The following is a 20,518-nucleotide window of genomic DNA, read 5'->3' as shown; positions in this document are numbered from 1 at the left end:
TTCAGATTTATATGAGATTTGACAAATCCACTTTGTTTTGATTTAAGAGATACTAGATATACTTCCTTGCTAGGTGAATATATATCCAAATACCTTGGGAAATACTAGATTAGAGGAAAAGCTGGGCTAGGAGCCACTGCAGTTGGGAGAAATGGTGTCATGGGGGCGTGGAGGGCTGCATGAGAAAGCTGGAAGAGGTCCCAGGGAATGAGAAGGGAGAGAAGTCTTCATCCACATAGAGATTTCTGTACATTTTATATGAATCAACATATCATTTAGTTTCATGCCGCTAGAGACAGGCAAAAAGACATCCTATTTTGACACATCTAGTAAGCAGCTGAAGCCATGCTTTCTGGACAATGTGTACCAGGGATGGGCCCATGCCAGATCAAGTAATCCATATTCATATGAAGATGAACATTTTATAAGTATCTGCATTCAAACAAATGAATTTGGTGGTTGGAGACAGGAAGAAATGTTGAACTGGTAACTCAGAGTAAATGGTGAATGTGTATAGATAGTGGTGTGCGAGCTGAGGGAGAATGATGACTAAGGAAGCATCCAACTAGAAAAAAAAGGTTTTGATGTCATTGTTGTTTCTTAACCATACTAGCTAACACTTGGTAACATGTGATAAAATCCTAGTGTGGACAAGGCAGTTATTGTTTTAACAGAGGTTATCAGATCAAGGCAAACACTATTAAAGCTACACTGGTAACCTGTGTTAAAATGGCAAAGAGTCCTGTGGCACCTTATAGACTAACAGACGTATTGGAGCATAAGCTTTCGTGGGTGAATATCCACTTCGTCGGATGCATTGAATACCCACTTTGTCAGATGACATGCATCCGTCGAAGTGGGTATTCACCCACGAAAGTTTACGCTCCTATACGTCTGTTAGTCTGTAAAGTGACACAGGACTCTTTGCTGCTTTTACAGATCCAGACTAACACGACTACTCTTCTGATACTGTGTTAAAATGATAGTGTTTTGTCCACACTCGGATTTAACCACCTGTTAGCGAACATGTGATAAAAATCCAAACGTCTTTTTTCCTAATGAAGAAAAAAGGTTTTAAGGGGTTGTCCACACAATACCTGGAACTAAAAGAATCAAAATCCATTGCAATTCATTATTCCGTTGCAAGCCTCTGGGTGGGCGGACACTCTTACTGCAAAATAAGTGTGTCCTATTTCAATTATTTAAGCCAATAAACTGCTACCATTTGCACATTAAAATATATTCAGTAAGTCAAATTTTCAAAGTAAGTTCTATTTGCACTTTTATCTTACAGTTTTCCCAGGTGCAGTCTTGCTGTATATAAAACGAAGATTAAAAAAAAAATCAATAACCAGTTTACAAACTCAGTAGATTTAGACACTGAGGGAAAAAAGTACAGTTGCCTTTTACCGTCCAAAGAGATCCCCTAAAAAGGGGACCGTGATTCTATAGCAAAACCTGGCTAAAACGACTACTAAAAGAATTAGCACAAATTGGATGTCTAGAAATGCTCTCTAACTACAGGTCAAACAATATTATATTACAAACTACGGAGATTCTTTAAAGCACCCCTTAAGATAGGGAGTTGCCTCCTGGAAGTGATCTTTAGGGCAGATGTCAATGTCTTAAACATGATTAAAACATGTTGGCAAGGAACTACAAGAAAAACCCAGCAGAATCATTTGTAAGTTATGATCAACAAAAAGTTCTTTACTCTAGAACTTAAAAGAATAGCTCCAGGAATCAGGACAAGCAAAAACATAAGACACAAGTAATTCTGTTCCCATGTTTAGTTTATATTCCAGGCATGGAGATGTGTCCCTGTCCCTTATTTAAATATTCCCGTTAGCTTAGTGTATTGTGACAGGATCAGTTCTATAGTTTTCTGAAATGTATCTCTTCTTTCACATACATTTAACTTAGAATTCCTAGGAGAAAGGAAATAGTGCTCACTTCATGCTTGACAACTATCTTCTATTCAAGCAGAAAACACAGACTCTGATTTCAGTTTGGAAAACAAATAAAATTATTAAAATATTTAATTTAATTTTAATAAAATATTTTAATTTTTTAAATTTGTTTTGTGTTAAAGCAAGGTCTAAAATGTGGATACCATGCAGCCAGCAAAAAATAAATACTGTCAGTTACATAGTATCCTGTGTACTAAGTTATTCTTAAAATAGGTATTTTACAGTCTGCTTTGATATCCATGAGGCTGAAGGAAGGAGAGAGAATATGTTATGCTAGAGTGCAAAGGCAACCATATGGCTGAGAAGAAAATTCAAAACATCGAAAAGGAGAGATTATACCATTGTGTTTCAGCACATATTTAATACATTAAATATTCACGTATTCAGAGGAAAAATTTGCTTAATACAGAACAAGTTATTTCCACTTTTTTCAATTAACAATGTATGTTTTGAGGATACTACAGGGTATAGATACCATGAAACTAATTATGGTGTTTGTCATTAAAATATGGCAATAAAATTATGGCAAAACATACAATATTGTATATTATCAGCATCCATGAGCTGCAAGCTCCAAAGAGTGTTTTCTGGCATATTGTATCCATCTTTCCCCACAATAGGCATTTGGCACAAATTAAAGAAAGCTTTTAAATACAGCCAATAAATAACAAGAGACAGCATTCTACTAAATATGTACCATAGCTCTTGTGAAACAGTACAGACACATTTCTAGGACAAATCCTTTATCCAGTCCCAACTGGGTGTGAAGCATCAGCAAGGGTTGTCAGATGAGCTAGTCAGAAATAGCGCAACAGAATATATATGAAAAGAACCATCAACGTATCAGCCAGTAATTGGACAATCTACCACCTCTATGTCTGGCAGCCACTGACAGTGAATACACTCTTACTAGCTACTGAAGTGGTGGTTCTGTCCCCAAAGCCTTGGGACACCTACTGATTGTCTAGGTATGACTTTGCTAAGTAGTCCAAAATAACAATCTTGCAACAGAATTGTGCATTCCTTACACATCCAGAATTCCCACTGAAATCAAAGGGAGTTTTGGTGCCCAAAGAAATGCAGAGTTGGGCACTGTGACAGGGCGCTGAGCAGGAACTGCTGAGCCAGCCCTCTGTCACTTCAGCTCCAATTAAGGGAGGTGAATTGGAGCTGGTTAGACCACCTGGCCCTAATTGGGAAAGCAGGGACAGCTGCTGCCTAATTAGTCTGGGGCTGTATAAAAGCCTCAGGAAAAGGCGGGGGGGCCAAGGGAAGCAGGAAGAAAGGGAAAAGGCAGGGAGGTAGCGTGCCCCTTCCTGACAAAGGGCTACTTGTATGGTGAAAAGGTGGTGGGAGCACAACCTGTGAACAAACTGCCCTGGTGGTTACTGAACCCAGGGTCTCCAAGTGACTTTATCAGCCCAGGAGCAGGAGCCAAGCGGGCCCTGCAGCACCCTGTTACAGGCACCAAGATTCATCAGCAAAAGTTACCCAAAACCTTGCAAATTTTGTATTGCGGTAGGGAGAGATTTGGAGGTTTTGTTCTTACCAAAAATCTTATTCAAGCCAAAACAGCCTCTTAAAACATCAGAATCATTTCTTCTATTTAAAGGAAGGGAGATACTCTTTTGTTTCCTTGTTCTAAAAACCTCAGTATCCTCTTTTTTTATCCTAAGCTGACTCATACAGTAGTAATGAGCTTCAGCTTTGAAGGATGCTGAGTTTTAGGAGAATACTGTTCTCCAACTATTGTCATTAAGAATTAGCTAACATTTGAAAGACATTAATAGTGACATTTTGATGGTTCAGCCCACTGAAACCCATAGGGTTAGAATAATTTTATTTTAGTTATTTGAAAGAGAAAAAAGGACAAGCCTGATAGTGGCATGAAAGACAAACTACAAGACTCCTTTTTATTTCTCAACAAACCCATATACAATACTGTTCTGTACAGTCAGTTCAACTGAAAGGATAAGTTATGGCACTTATTAACTACACTGCTTTTAGATAGTTCCACTTAGAGTTTTCAGCTGAGTCATTTTTAGTCAAACTAAAATATTAGGAAGCAATGTTTGCTGCTTTCCCCCACCCCCTCATGAAATGTATTTTGTTTACATTTTAGGATTATTAGAATGTAACTGTTTAGTTCTGCTGTATCTGGGTCTGATTATGCAACTCCTGTGTACACTGAATACTCCAAGTTCACAAAAGTAATCTCATTGATTTTATTAGTTGATTCATTTAAGTGCTACTTAGTGAGCTGCAAGGGTCTTTTCAATGAAAATCCTCCTCAGGATACCACTGAAATCCTATCTGCACTTATACCAATAATAGAATCATAGAAGTGTAGGACTGGAAGGGACCTCGATAGGTCATATTGTCCAGTCCCCAGTACTCAAGACAGGGCGAAGTAATAACTAGACTATTCCTGACAGGAGTTTGTCTAACCTGTTCTTAAAAACCTCCAGTGACGGAGATTCAACAACATCCCTAGGCAATTAGTTCCAGGTTTAAGTCCCCTGACAGGAAGTTTTTCCTCATGCCCAATCTAAACCTCCCTTGCTGTAATTTAAGCCCATTGCTTCTTGTCCTATCCTCAGAGGATAACAACAACAATTTTTCACCCTCTTGGTTGTAACAACCTCTTATAAACTTGAAAACTGTTATCATGTCTCCCCTAAGTCTTCTCTTCTCCAGACTAAACAAACCCAATTTTTTCAATATTTCCTCATAGGTCATGGTTTCTAGATTTTTAATAATTTTTTGTTGCTCTCCTCTGGACTTTCTCCAGGTTGTCCACATCTTTCCTGAAATGTCTTGCCCAGAACTGGACACAATACTCCAGTTAAGGCCTTATCAATATGGAATAGAGTAGAAGAATTATTTCTCATGTCTTGTTTACAACACTCCTGCTGGTATATCCCAGAATGTTGTTCGCTTTTTGTTGCAACAGTGTTACACTGTTGACTCTCATTTAGGCTGTGATCCATTACAACCTCCCTATCCAGTGGTGAGCTGGAGCCGGTTCGCACCCGGTTCGCTAGAACCGGTTGTTAAATTTAGAAGCCCTTTTAGAACCGGTTGTTCTAAAAGGGCTTCTTAATTTAACCGGCCAAAAGTGGAGCCTTAGGTGCCGACTCCATGGGTGCTCCAGCCCTGGAGCACCCAAGGGGAAAATTTGGTGGGTGCAGAGCACCCACCGGCAGCTCCCCGCCCCACCCCAGCTCACCTCACCTCCGCTCCACCTCCTCTCCTGAACACGCCGCCCCGCTCTGCTTCTCCGCCCCCCAGGCTTCCCGCGAATCAGCTGTTCGTGCGGGAAGCCGGGACAGGCTGAGAAGCAAGCTGCGGCTTCCCGCTCAGACCCAGGGAGGCAGAGCGGAGGTGACCTTGGGCGGTGGGGGGAGGGGGGGAGGAGGGCCGTCCGCACCGCAGCAGGTAACCCGGGGCGGCGGCGGGGGGGGGGAGGGGGGACACGACACGCGCAGGGGAACCACTCCCCACCCCAGCTCAGCTCCGCCACCCTCGGCCTGAGTGGGAAGCCGCGGCCTGCTTCTCAGCCCTCCACGGCTTCCCACTGAACAGCTGATTCGCGGGAAGCCTGGGGGTGCGGAGAAGCAGAGCGGGACGGCGCGTTCAGGGGAGGAGGCGGAGCAGAGGTGAGGTGAGCTGAGCTGGGGTGGGGAGCTGCCGGTGGGTGCTCTGCACCCACCAATTTTACCCCGTGGGTGCTCCAGCCCCAGAGCACCCAGGGAGTCAGCACCTAAGGCGCCACTTTTGATGTGATCAATGGGGGGAGTGGCCACTCCCCCTGCTCCCCCCCAGCTACGCTCCCCTACCCCTAGGAGCCAGGGGGACCTGCCGGATGCTTCCTGGGAGCTGCCCCAGGTAAGCACCGCCAGGACTCCTCACCTCGCCCCCCGGCAGGTGCCTCTGGCTCTTACGGGTGGGGTGGCCACCCACTACGTGGCCCACAAGACCCTCTTGCCCGGTTCTGGGGGCAGTCAGGGGACAGGAAAGGGGGATGGATGGGGCAGGGGTCCTGAGGGGGCGGGGGTGGGCAACGACCCCCTCGTGGGGTGAGGAGGGAACCCGTTAAGATTTTGGCAGCTCATCACTGCCCCTATCCCTTTCTGCAGTACTCCTTCCTAGGCAGTCAATTCCCATTTTGCATGTGTGCAACTGATTGTTCCTTTGTAAGTGAAGTAGTTTATCCTATTCAATTTCATCTTATTTACTTCAGACCATTTCTCCAGTTTGTCCAGATCATTTTGAATTCTAATCCTATCCTCCGAAGCATTCGCAAACCCTCCCAGTTTGGTACTGCCTGCAAACTTTATAAGTGTACTCTCTATGCCATTATCTAAATCACTGATGAAGATATTGAACAGAACCGGACCCAGGACTGATCCCTGAGGGACCCCACTAAATATGCCCTTCCAGCTTGACTGTGAACCACTGATGATTACTCTCAGAAAGCTGTTTTCCAGACAGTTATGCTTATAGTAGCTCCATCTAGGCTATATTTCCCTAGTTTGTTTATGAGAAGGTCATGCCAGACAGTATCAAAAGCCTTACTCAAGTCAAGATATACCACATCTACCGCTTACTCCCCATCTGCAAGGCTTGTTACTCTGTCAAAGACAGCTATTAGGTTGGCTTGACATGGTTTGTTCTTGACATATCCATGTTGACTGTTACTTATCACCTTATCTTCTAGTCCCGGGTTTTCCAATAAGACCTTATCTTCTAGTGCTTGCAAACCGATTGCTTGATTATTTGCTCCATTATCTTTCCAGATACTGAAGTTAAATTGACTGTCTATAATTCCCCTGGTTGTCCTTATTCCCTTTTTATAGATTGGCACTATATCTGCCCTCTTCCAGTCCTCTGGAATCTCCCCTATCTTCAGTGAGTTTTTGAAGATAAATCATTAATGGCTCAGATATCTCCTTAGTCAGCTACTTGAGTATTCTAGTAGGTATTTCATCAGACCTTGGTGACTTGAAGACATCTAACTTGTCCAGATAATATTTAACTTGTTCTTTCCCTATTTTAGCCACAGATCCTATCTCATTTTCACTGACGTTCATTGTGTTAGATGTCCAATCGCTACTGAACTCTTTCATGAAAACAAACAAAAAAGGTAACTTTGCCTCTGTTTATTAGACATTTAATAATCATATATGCTGGGATGTTAGGGAAAAAACCAGAAGTGATAAGGACAATATTTATCAAAAAGCACAGTAAACCAAAGTTTTCCTTCACTGCAACATGCTTGTTCATATTTAATCACTGCAACTGAAGTACATGATACTTTCATGAATCACATAAAAGGAATTGTTATGTTGAAAGATTAGAATAGCTGCCCTCTGGTGAGTTTTTATCCACTGACACTCAGATACAGGCCATATTTGCACTATAAACTTTTGCCAGAATATTATTTATTTATTTTTTGTTTCCACTATGTTCAGGGAAACCAGACTTTGTGTACATTTTTTGTAAACAAATAAGATTACACCAAAGAAAACACCTGACTCTCATTTTCAATTTCTCATCCAAACAGAAACAACTATACAAGGCCCTGAATATTGGCTAACCCATTGGACCTAAGGAACAACAGAGGGTATATTCAGTTTCTGATTTCTCTATTGTACTTGTGAAAAAAACACTTGTTTAATGAAATTAAGATTAATGTATCTCAAAATGCTAAGAAGCAACTGCCTCTGCTGCACTATTCAAAAGGTATGGTACTAAGTTTTCATTGGCAATATCACCATTGAAATATAAAATGTATTCTCTCTTTAAAAGATGCTCAGAAATATTTATATTAAGAATAGTGCATAATTACTGCAAGGCAATTGCTATAGCTATTCATTAAAGGCTCAGAATCAGCAAAGCACTTAAGCAACGTATTTATGTTTAAGCACATGCTTGTGCTTAGATTCTTTGATGAATAGGGATGGAGTTAAGTAAGTACTTAAAATGAAGTACCTCCTTAATTAATCTGCTGAATCAGGCCCAGTCCTGCTTTCACTGAAGGCACTGGAAGTTTTGCTGTTGACTTGAACAGGAGGCCTTAAACAAGAATTTCTATTTTAGTTTATAATATGTATTGGTTTTGAACCACATTGTTACATTAAGATTTATAGAGAAAAGAAATTCTTTACACTCTTTATTGAAATTGTTCCTGTAATACCTTTTTGTTTTATGTGAAAAACTGTTTGATCTAAATTGTGATATATGCCAGTAAGTTGTACCAACCAGAAAACTCACTTAGGATTTGTAAGTTAAATTTCTCTTTTTCTAAACTGAACACTCTTTCTGGGTTTTTTCTCTTGGTTTTGCTTGGATGGACTCCTGATGGCTTTTATTCTTCTGACATTCAGCCCTTGATTGCATTTGTTTCTTTTGAAAAGAAATCCCTCTTCGTCACTTAGATATCTATAGTTTTCAAAACCTGGGATATTTTTTCTGGTCCCAGTATTGTACTGTACACTTTACTGTATGTTACAAATTTCTTCTTTAATTCTTTTGCCAATTAGTCCTTTTTGTTGGCTTCTGATTTCTGGTTACAGAGATATCAATGGGCCTGATTCTTCTCTCACTGAAATTAGAAGTAACCCCACTGAAGTCAAATGAATTGCAGTGACATACATTTGATGCAAAAAGGGAATCAAGCAATATATCTGTTCACATTGGTTCTAATTATTTGCTTTACCTCTCTTACATTGTTATAATGGCAAATCGGTAATGTTGCTTTTGGTACTATCACCTAAATTATTTACATGCAAAAGCTGAGGACCCAGCATTAATCACTGCAGTTTGTGTAGTATCAACTTTATGTAGACATTTAAAAATCCCCACTGTAGAAGACAAACCTCTTATGCTAAGAGTGTTGCTATAATGTGGAGAGAAAAATAAAAAGCCAGTGAAAGATGACAAGAAGCAGAAAAGGGATTAGGGAGACAAAGTCCATGAGATAGTTTGGAGCTACTATTTTTCTTTAAAACATCCTTGAAAGACAATATGCATTAATTTCACTGACATGTACCTGCAATCATCACTTCAACTTTTATATGTGATTGTATCACAATAGTAGAGATACAGAAAAGACACTTGTAGCATACACTGTAATAGTTATATTATCAGCTCTATTAACATAGCCATTCTTAAAAATAAATTCCTTTCAGTTATGTAGCAAAGGAACACCATGACAAACCACCTGTTGGATCTCTGGCAGATTCCCCCTTAAGTGAACCCTACTGAACAGATGAGTCCAAGTTGATGGGGAGGAAGGGGAGATAGGGATGTTAAGGGTTCAGATTAGAATTAACATCTTGACAAACGCATTTTGCAATTATCTTGCCAATCTCTTCAAAGGCTCCCAGTTCCACCCTCCACACACATTATTGCAAAGGTGAACTTTGAACTGATTCTTCTGATGTCATTCAGGGTTGAGCAGAGTAAAGAAATTATCCTCTTCTGTGATGACTAGCTCATCCTTTGTGAATAAATATCAGAAATTTAATTTAGTCAGTAAAATTAAAGATGAACACGCACAAGTTACAGAAAGTAAAACTGTTCACATTCTCCTTCATGGAATGTTAGACATTTCCTACATGAAGCGGAATATATTGATTCCTTTGTTTATTTGGGGAGAGGGAGGCCAGCGGAAGATGCAAATATAACAATGCAATTTAGGTACTGTTTAAAAGTAAATAGCTCTAGGATTCCAAAGCTAACACACATAGTCTAGTACTACTACTGCCAATCACACTACAGGGCAACAAAGGGGTCTGATCGTTTAGTCACTTACTGTCCAGCTTTCATATTTTCCATATACCAACTCCAGGTTGCCTGGCTATCTCTGTTAAGCTGTTGCCTAACAAATAAAAGCAATATAAATTTATCAACATGCACATTAAAATTATTTTGGACAGAGTACTTGGTTTAATGCAAAAACCTGAATCATTATTTTTATACACGATTTATTTGCTAAAAAAAATCCATCAAAAAACAACATGGAATTTGTGCACACAGTGAGCCATACATTTAATTTTTTTAGTTTCCATTATTTGAAAAATGACCAACAGCCTTCAAGCAACTTCTCCAAATATACACCTCTGGCAATCACACTGCACAAAAGAAGTCAGGCTGCGAAAACAAAATAAGAAATGGAACAAAGAAAGAGAGGATTGTATCTTTTCATAAATACTTTCCCAGGAGGACATGCAGGCTAAGGATGCTATATCTGCTTCCTCCCAAGTATAACAGAGCATTTTTATGTTGAGCAGGCGATCTCAGAAAGGCTGTCAAGATCTTTATTGTCTCCTCCTCTTATTCTGTTAGATTTCGGATGTTCACTCTGACATAACACATAATGGCTTTGGTTTCAGTCTGTCTGCAAAATAAAAATCTATCTGATATAGTGTACACTAGTCTATAAATATCTGATATTACATTACTGTAAAAGCATAGTATCTGATCTGCCTATTTCTCAAGCTGCAAGAATGTGGAAATGGCATATACTACACAGACAGATACACAATTATTCACTTTATACATTATGTGTGAGCGCACACGCACACAAACACACACACGTGCTTGTTCGCTCTCTCTCTTTCTTTCAGGGATTGCAAAAAACCAGTGGGTCTGAATCAGAGACAGGCCCAAAACAAAAATGTCAGATTAAGAAAATGTATCTCTGCTTATCTGAAAATGTTCTTTTTGGAGTATTGAGACCCAAAAATCAATTACAGTGGGCACTTTGGTTTGTTTGATGCTTGGGAGCAGAACTGAACCTGTCAGTCACTGGCAGTCGGGGATTGCCCTGCACCTTAAAGTTCCCTTGAGTTCCACAGACAGAATACTTCAATTCTACTTTCCTAAATTACTTATTTTATTAACTATATTTTCAGGAAAAGCACAACAATTTCTTCTCTTATATAACATGGGAAATTCCCCCTAACAAAACAAACCCAAACCTTTGGATATCAATTTCCATCTCTATTCTGGATAATCTGGCGGGCCAGATCTGTGGAGCCAATTACTCATTTTCCACTTCCACTCAGGAGCTTCTCCTAAGCTCATGAATGGGTGGATTGCTTCAAAAAAGTCTGATTCTCTGCACTCACTTCTTAAGCATTGCTCAGAATACACAATGGGAACTTGATTTCTGCCAACAGATGAGATGTGGAGGGGAGAACAGGAAGTAGTGGATAGATACCACAGGAATCCCGGATCAGTGAAGTATGTGTATGAGATCAGCATTCCCAGTAGGCTCCTCTAAGATCTGGATTTTTATTTCTGTGACAAATCCCTTAAAATTCTTCTGAGATGAAACGACGTACCTGATGATATTCATCTTCATCCCAGGCCTCTGACAGACTTCCCTGATACCATACATCTGTGTTTAGCAAGAAACCAAGATATTCCAGAGACTGTAACATTTTGTGGGTGCATTTCAGTTTTCTCTCTGTACAGAGCTCTAATCAGAAAAATTGTCTGGGAAGAGATAATAGTGAATGTCTGTTAACACTACTCTGGATCCTAGAGGAGACCCTGGGAGCATTTGTCAGATCAAATGGTGGTAATTAAAGTTTGGAGGGGTAAGAAAGCTGCCATCCATATGCAATATGGAATTGTCCGTGGGATAGTAAAATGGGATTGTGGAGATAAGCGTCCTTTAAGAACGGACCCAGATCTTTCAGACATAGCCCTGCTCTGTTTGTTCCTGATTTTCTGAAGCTAGAAATAGGATGTGTAATGATTTGCATTGCTTGATGGATGATTTTGTTCATAACCTGACTCTTCTAGGTATTGCTTGAGATTGGGAATAGGATAAAGCAGTTACATATGGGAGTGGGAGCTGCTTTTCCTGGAGCTGGCTATTCCAATCTTTCCCGGTTCCTTTTCTGTCAGGGAAGGAGGGCTGAGGTGATGCCTAGACTGGACTGTGAGGGAAACTGAACTCTGCCAATCGAGTCAGCTGAGCTCTCCAATGATACACTTGGGAAGGGGGTAAAGCAGAAGACAGATCTTTTTCCTATGGTTTCTGGCTTTTCTCAGCCTCGCTCACTCATTCCTTGAAGCCTGCAGGGACACCAGGCATTGGTGTACCACAACATTATAGAGACCTCATAATAGATAGCACTTACATGTGTAAAATAAAATAAATCAGATTGGACTATTGTAGTAATCCTTGAATTTAACTGGCTGCATCCAGTTACTGAGTTTTAAAATCACACAGCTAAATTTCACACTTAAGTACTGAGTTTTCCTATATTAGAAAAAAAATTCTTGCCTTTTAGGGGGCAAGCAGGAGGGACTGAATGGGATAAAACCTCAGCAATTTAAAACCTTTCAGGAAATAAATCAGTGTCTTCTTTCCTGTCCTCTATTTATAAAATAGTGTTTGCCCATTACAGAACAGGCTTGTGGGCACAAGGAGATAGGGTAGCCATCTTGAACTTGAATCAAAATTTTATAATCCTTTCTCTCTTGGAATGTCCTCCCTATTTACAATTATAAATCAGTATTTGTTGAAATAAGAAATATAATCTAAATTTTCTCTATAAGAGAGAGGCCACAATAGGAAATGTCCAAGAGGACTTTAGGCTATTCTCTTTTAATTAACATTTTTAGGAGGTTAGATCTTTCACAGCATTATGGCTTTGGTTTCTACACACTGCTACATGATCCTTTAAATATGTTTGGGGATAGGAAGGTAGAGCTGGTAGATGACACCATTGTCCACACACCACCCAGAGGGGTGCAATTGCAAAGATCTGTCAGGCTGTCTTTAATTCTAACTGTAAAAATACTACACTTAATATCTGAACTAACCCTGTGGTATGTTACCTCTGCAGTGGGTTATAAATTAGACTCTTCATATCTCCTATTTGCAGTAAATGTAACACCAGAGCTGAAACTTTTACACACTGGACCTGAAATCGTGTAGTTATTGAGTATTTTTCTGGCAGGTGCTGTAAAAATCTCTCACTTACTCTGCAGTTGAGGTTCTCTGTGACAGAGGCTACTTTACATTCTGAGCAACACTTGGAGAGGGCAGGGTTGGACAAATTAAACTCATGACTTTCAGATAGTCTCTTTATGGAACAGCCAAGGATTGCATCCTTTCCAGTTACACCACTGATTGACCTCCATCTCATTATTTCTGTCTTGCTGGTAGCCTGGACATTCTGCTCTGCAACTGCTCAAAATTATGCTTTTTTTTTTTTTTTTTTTTAATGTGTTGTTCCTCCTTCTCCCCTAACTCATTTACTTTTGCTAGGAACCAAAAGGACATTTATGTGAAATCCCATTCTAATTTTGTTGGACAGTTTCCTTAGGTCTTTTTATTTGATTACAGAATTCATTGCACAGTATTTATGTAATTTTAACAGATTAGGTCTGATCTTGTTTCACTGACAGGGTAGATTTTAGTCTGTCTCATAAAACTCACTTACAGTTTATTTTTTTTTCTGAAAAATTTTTTTTTTGTTTCAGGCAGCAAAAGTAAAGAGAGCACAGTTTTGGGATCAAGACTGTGTGTGTGTGTGTGTGTGTGTGTGTGTGTGTGTGTGTGTGTGTGTGTGTGTGTGTGTGTGTGTGTGTGTGTGTGTGTGTGTGTTTTTATAGGTAACTGGCTGGTGTCCAAGCACAGCACAATATCTTCATGACATTATTTTTTCATCAAACTGTTATATTCTAATTCAGTAAGCTCACAGTGCCATGGGCCAACAAACCATTCAGTTAGGATCCAAGTCCCAAATCCCCACATTTCCCAAGCCCTTCCCTGTAAGGTTTTGGTTTTGGGGGTTTTTTGTGGGTGGAGGGGGGAAGGAAAAGAAATTCCATGATTTTTGGTTCAAATATTTCTAATTTAAACCAGTGGTGCCCAACCTTACTACACAGGAGAGCCACATGAACCTATGCATAAGCTTGTACCAAACAGATTGTACATAGTTTAATAAGATTTAAAGTCACCTGTATTGATTTATATTTTAAGTTCAGCTTGTTTTGTATGTATTTAGATAGAAACAACCTACGTACAGTATTGTTTATTTACATACTTGTATAAACTAAAATGATGTAAATAACACACTAATGAATCATGTTGAATCATATACTATGTTGAAGCAGGCCACAGGCTTTATGAAATGCTCCAGTGGGCCATGTCTGGCCCCCATGGGTCATAGGTTGGGCACCCCCGATTTAAACAATTAGAATATACTAGAGAACGTAAAACTAACTTCCAGACTTCCCCTTTGCTGTCACTGGCAGTTAAATGTGTTCACTAGTAAGAAAATCTACAACCGCCTAAAGCCCTCCCCAGCAAGTCTCAGATGCAAGTCCAAGGAATACAATCTCTTCCACTCAATTTCAAAGATAACACAAATCTGCAGTGGCAGAAGCTCACACAGAAACATTTTGTTTTTACATCAACTTAAATTTATATGGGCAGCTAAAACACAGGGAAAGGAGGAAATTGAACACTAATCATCAGTAGGGCTCCATGTCTGTCACAGAGGTTGAGGAAGTCATGGATTTCGCGACTTCTGCAGGCCAGTGTGGCTGACCCCATGGCTGCCCAATAAGCTACCTCTGGGGTGGCCGGAGCAGCCACAGTCCACGGCCCCGGGCAGTGGTCCCTGTCTAGCTGGCTGGAGCAGCTACGGTCCGCTGGCCCCCGGCAGCTTGTGCCATTGGCTGCAGGTACTCTCCCTAGCAGCAACCCTCCCCAAAAGCTCCCCTAACAGCGGCCCCCCAAGTTCTCCCCCAAGATTTAATTTCAGGTATTTTTAGTATAAGACGTGGACAGGTCACAGGCCATGAATTTTTGTTTATTGCCCACGACATGTCCATGACTTTTACTAAAAATATGCATGACTAAATCATAGCCTTAATAATCAAAGAGTATTGTGCAAGTATGAAAGAAAATTGGGGCAACATAAACACACACCACACACATACATACACACTCATAATCATGTGGTTATAAAACACACATGTATTGAGACTCTTTTAAAGAATCATTTTCAGTCCTGCTTTCTCCAACAGATATTCTTTTATAAGCATATACACATTTATGATAGACAGGCACAAGTATAGGCATATTCTTTTACTCAAGTTTGCTAAACAGTGGATACTTACAGGACAAAAATGAGAAATACATGACAGGCCCTTTTGCACTGCTCCAACAATCCAAAAGGGCCATAAAGCCAGCAGGTCACTGCAATGGAGTCCTTAGGTTATGTAAATAAAGCCAGTATATCACGGTCATATGGAACCCTCCCCCGAAGGCTTCTGAATCTGGTATGAAAATAGAGAAGAGGGTGAAGCCAGCCTCAACCGACTGCTTTAAACTTCACCAGGGCTAGGCATGGGCATAGTTTTGGGGGAGGTGCTTCACCCCCGCAAATGGCAAGCCTTGGGAAAGCATGGAGTTTCCCCCCGATCCCATTGACCTGACTGGAGCACACCCCTCCCCCCGCCCCCAAATATAGAAGTCAAACTAAGCCTAAGGGGTTAGGGGCAGCATATAAGCAGCCCCACGGTAAGGGAGCCACACTTGATTCCCTTGTGTCCCCTAGTGTGTGGATACTGGGCATAATTGAGAAGCTAGATGATAGGGACGATACTTGTCCCCATAAAGAGCCAAGAGCAAACTGTAGTAGCAGTGGGCCAATATAATGGGATCGGGGTAAAAACTCTTCAAATACTTTATACCAAAGTAGAATCTTTGCACCCCCAGAGGGCAAATTGGGATGAAGGAAAGTACTAAGGATTGAAAAATGACCAGCAACTAAACAATGATCTTTCTGCAGTTGTTCCACAAGAAATTGGGCAAAATCTCTGCAGTTTTTAACTTCTCCAGTGCCTATGGTATATGTACCTTAGAGACTAAGACCTTTGAGGCAGGGAGCATGTTTTAGTCTAGGCCTGTAAAGTACTGTGTAAACTTAGGTTATGTCTACACTACAGCTGGGTTTGACACTCTGAGATCAATCCACTGGCAGTCGATTTAGCAGGTCGAGTGAAGACCCACCAAATTGACAACAGATCACTCTCCAGTCGACCCCTGTACTCTACCCCCGATGAGAAGATTAAGGTAAGTCGACGGGCGAGTTTATCCTGTTGACCCCCCACGGTGCAGACCCTGCAGTAACTTGACCTAAGGTACATCAGCTCCAGCTACGTTATTCACATAGCTAGAGTTGCATAGCGTAGGTCGACTTACCGCAGTAGTGTAGACATAGCCTTAGAGCAATATAAATAACTATTAACAATAACTACTTTTCTGAGATGTTAATATTACTTATCCCTTCCACGTAGTTGCATTTTACACATTTTTGTTGCATCTGAACAAATATACCCAAGTCTTCATTCGGCTGAGAGCTATTCAGTGAGAATATAATTACCAACTATCTTCAACAACAAGAATCCATTGCTTTAACAGCCTAAGTGTTAATACAATCACAGCATTAGAAAGGGTGATCTGTATGTATGTGCACGTATACAGCTGGGCCCAAATTCCGTATGCCCGTGCAAAACCTGGGTGGCTATTATCTTGCACAAGGGATTTCTGTAAGGGCCACCGCACACTCTTCCCAAAAAACACAGGTTATGGCCAGTGGATGCAGGCAGTTCACAGACACACTGGCAATTCCCAATTGCCACTGTTGCCTACACAGGAAATGCAATGCTTTTAGGGCAGGGGCGGGCAAACTTTTTGGCCTGAGGGCCACATCGGGTTTCTGAAATTGTATGGACGGCTGGTTAGGGGAGGCTGTGCCTCCCCAAACAGCCAGGCATGGCCTGGCCCCTGCCCCCTATCTGACCCCCCCGCTTCTCGCCCCCGACGGCCCCTCCGAGACTCCTGCCCCATCCAATCCCTCCTGTTGCCTGACGGCCCCCCAGGGACCCCTGCCCCATCCAACCCCCCTGCTCTCAGTCCCCTGACCGACCCCGGAATCCCACCCCTCACTGCCCCCTGACACCCCATCCAACCCCTCCCCTCCTTCCTAACTACCCCCTCCCGGGACCCCTGCCCCATCCAATGACCCCTTCTCCCTGACCGCCCCCGGACTCCTTGCCCCTAACTTCCCCCTGCCCCTAACTGCCCCCCCCACCCTATTCAACCCCCCTTCTCCTTCCTGACTGCCCCCCCCGAGACCCCTGCCCCATCCACCCCCCCGCTCATAGTCCCCTGAACGCCCCCCACCACCTCATCCAACCCCTCCTCTCGTTCCTGACTGCCCCCATTCAACCCCCATTCTCTGCCCTCTGACCGCCCTGACGCCTATCCATGCCCAGACTACCCCCCGAACTCCCCTGCCCTCTATCCAACTCCCCTGCCCTGCTCCCTGCCCCCTGACCGTGCCGCCTGGAGCACTGGTGGCTGGCAACACAGCTGCACCATGACAAGCAGCTGCGCTGCGCCGTACAACACAGAGCACCGGTCAGGCCGTGCTCTGCAACCCCGCCGCCCAGAGCATTGCGCTGTGTGGCTGCGGGGTGATGGGAGCTAGCCTCCCGGGCCAGGAGCTCAGGGGCTGGGCAGGATGGTCCTGCAGGCTGAATGTGGCCCACGGGCCATAGTTTGCCCACCTCTGTTTTAGTGTCTTCCATGCCTTAGACAAGGGGTTCTCAAACTGGGGGTTGGGACCCCTCAGGGGGTCGCGAGGTTATTACTTGGGGGGGTCGTGAGCTGTCAGCCGCCACCCCAAACCCCGCTTTGCCTCCAGCATTTATAATGGTGTTAAATATAAAAAAAGTGTGTTTTTAATTTATAGGAGGGTCGCACGCAGAGGCTTGCTATGTGAAAGGGGTCACCAGTACAAAAGTTTGAGAACCACTGCCTGAGACAGTGAAGTTAAGTGAAAATGTAAGCCAGGGACAGGAAAAGAAATTGACAATAGATGAAGAAAATCATTAGGACATCAGTACACCACTTCCTCTTCTAAACTGTACGCATTTAATCTGATTCGTGCACCAGGCAGAATTTTAAGTTTCATATCTTCCATAAACTGTGGCATGGTAGAGCCCAGATATGTTCTGTAGTATTTTTTTTTCATTTGCCAGAAACAGTAATCATTGTTTCACTTCTTCGTGGTTCTAAGTTATGCTTTGCTGCATTTCAAAGAAAGAAAGTGCCCTCTGCTGCCTAAAGAGTGGCTATTGGAAAGGAAGAAGCTCAAAGTAAAATTTCTAGAAGTAAGTCTGAGGCTTGGGAGGGTCCTTTCAAAAAAATTAGATCATCCCAGTGGGAGTCTTGCTCTGCAAATACTGCATGAAATTTAAATTGTTGTGTTTGTGTCTTTCCCACTCAGAGAGACTGCATTTTAAAACCACTACATCATTCTGTGGAAAGGGGCGTCCGAAAATTAGCTAAAATTAGCTACAACCTTAATCTGGGCATGTAAAGCTAGACTTTATCCTATCATTGAGAACCTTCTCACCCAGTTATTCCTGGCATTGTCCAAAATCCTTGTTGTCTCAGCCTATGTCTACACTAGAGAATTGCCATGTCTGAAATAAGGGGTTATATTTAGCCCAGATGTAACTTTGTCCTGAGTGGAGTCATACTAGGCATGAATTTGGCCCAAGGTGTTAAATACAGCAGCCTGACCTTATTCCCTTCAGCTCAATGCTGGATACAGTTACGCTGCTGATAATGGACTATTTTAAACTTTGTTGAAGGAGTTGAAAAGGAAGGAAGAATGCTACATTTGACACATGAGATCAAACTAACATGGCATCTTATACACTGTAGACACAAGCTGTTTAATTGCTGATTACTTTCTCCTGGGCCAAATCACTGGAGCCAGTGGGAGGTTTGTTTAAGTAAGGACTGAAGAAGGGCTGCTGGATTTTCCCCTTGGTGGCTGATCTAACTGCCAGTCTCAAGAAACATGGAGCAAGCTTTCATTATCGGCTAGAAAAAATTTCCTAAGTGAGGATGGGGGAAGAGAGTCCTGCATAAACAACAATTTGAAAACACTACTGTCTGTATAGCATGGTGTGTATGAAGCTGATTGTTACTCAAGGCTTAACCTAACAGAGACCTCATTTCAAAGAGGAGAGAAAAACATTCATTCTATTTATTAATTTATTTGATATTTAAATGTGATGGTCTAATTAGGTTACATAATGTTGATTTAGGAAGGGTTATCTATCTGCCAGAGTTTAAAAGGAGTTTCTTCTACAAGGTTTTAGTGAGGGGTGAGAGACATATTACTGAATGGTCTCCGTATGTCCAGTGATCGGAAAATGTGTTTTTAAAAAATTAAAGAAAATTGTTTATATTGTGCCCCAGTCTTTAGTGGGTGTTACACCTAGGTGACTAAAAGCAGAAATGGGTTTTTGGGCCTTTAAATGAAATTAACATTGAGGAGGCTTTCAGGTAAGGGAATAAGAGGAGTAGAAAATGAAAGGACAGCCGGATCACTGTCCTTCTGGGAAAACTCTGAATTCTCATTACCAGAAAAGCAAGGATTCTACACTGAATCACTTAATCCTCCTGGGCAATTATCCTGGAGGTTTGCTGGGTCATATGAGTAATAAGATTCTTACTGAAATTCCTAGGTGAAATTCAGCACTGATGTACATCCCCATAAAACCTCCTGAAGTCAATGGTGTCTGCTTTGGCAGGAGTCAGCTCAGAATTTAGCGCATAAATACTTTTTTCTCCAACATCTAGAGGTATTTCCCGATATATAAACTATATAAAGTTACTTTTTTGCTGGGTGAGAAAGGAAGTTGTTTGTTTTTGTCTTTGCCAAACTCAAATAAATTAGCAATAGCTATCAAATTTGTTTATAAATACTGCTGGAGAGAGAAAACAATTAATAAAAATCCAACCATCTGAACTGGGATTATACTTTACAGTCTCAAATTCTAACCCTTGGAGAAAGGATGTACTACTTTTCTATTTTTCTCTTTAACCCAATTATTTAAAAAAAAAAAAAAAGTCTTCACAATTCAAAAGGGAGGATCTTAACTGACAATATAAGATTTTGACAATCCAAGATTCTCCTGGAGGAGAAGGAAGAGGAAAGGATTATACTGAAAAAGAGTGGAAAGTATAGTGGACCTGACCCATTGCCCAATGAAGTCCATGTAAAGATTCCCATGGGAAAGCACTAAATTTGTAATTTTTTATTTTGTTACCTATATATGTATTAGGACTGCTCTAATGTACATTGGCTGCCAACAACCCAAAGGGCAGTTCCACAACTGGGGATTGCTGGGGTGGACAGATATCTTGGCCACCCCTACTTTTCCCTGGCCATGCCCTCTGTGCCTGGGCTGGGAGGGGATGACGTAAAAGCTGCTAGGAAGACTCTGTGCCATTTGAAGATTCCTCTACACTGGGAAAGCCGTGAATGGGCTAGTTCAACAGGCTCTAAGTCTGCTTTGTGCAATGGAAGCAATGCAAAAGAGAAGGAATGGGGCCAAGGATATGGCTCAGATTGTTTAAACTAACTCCTACCATTTGTGTGTTTTCTTTGAGGCACAGAGACTTTAAGAATTCTGGGAAA

The 20,518-nt window shown here is 41.7% G+C and overlaps 1 protein-coding gene across 3 annotated transcripts in view; it reads right to left on the bottom strand.

Moving 5' to 3' along the window:
- The window catches only part of GNAQ (G protein subunit alpha q), a 227,368-nt gene that overhangs the window by 80,614 nt on the left and 126,236 nt on the right, over window positions 1-20,518 (bottom strand). The window lies entirely within an intron of this gene.

The sequence above is a fragment of the Chelonia mydas genome, chromosome 5, assembly GCF_015237465.2.
Source record: "Chelonia mydas isolate rCheMyd1 chromosome 5, rCheMyd1.pri.v2, whole genome shotgun sequence".
Taxonomy (NCBI): Eukaryota; Metazoa; Chordata; order Testudines; family Cheloniidae; genus Chelonia; species Chelonia mydas.
Note: the sequence above shows the minus strand (reverse complement) of the source record. Positions and strands in the feature narration are given on the sequence as shown.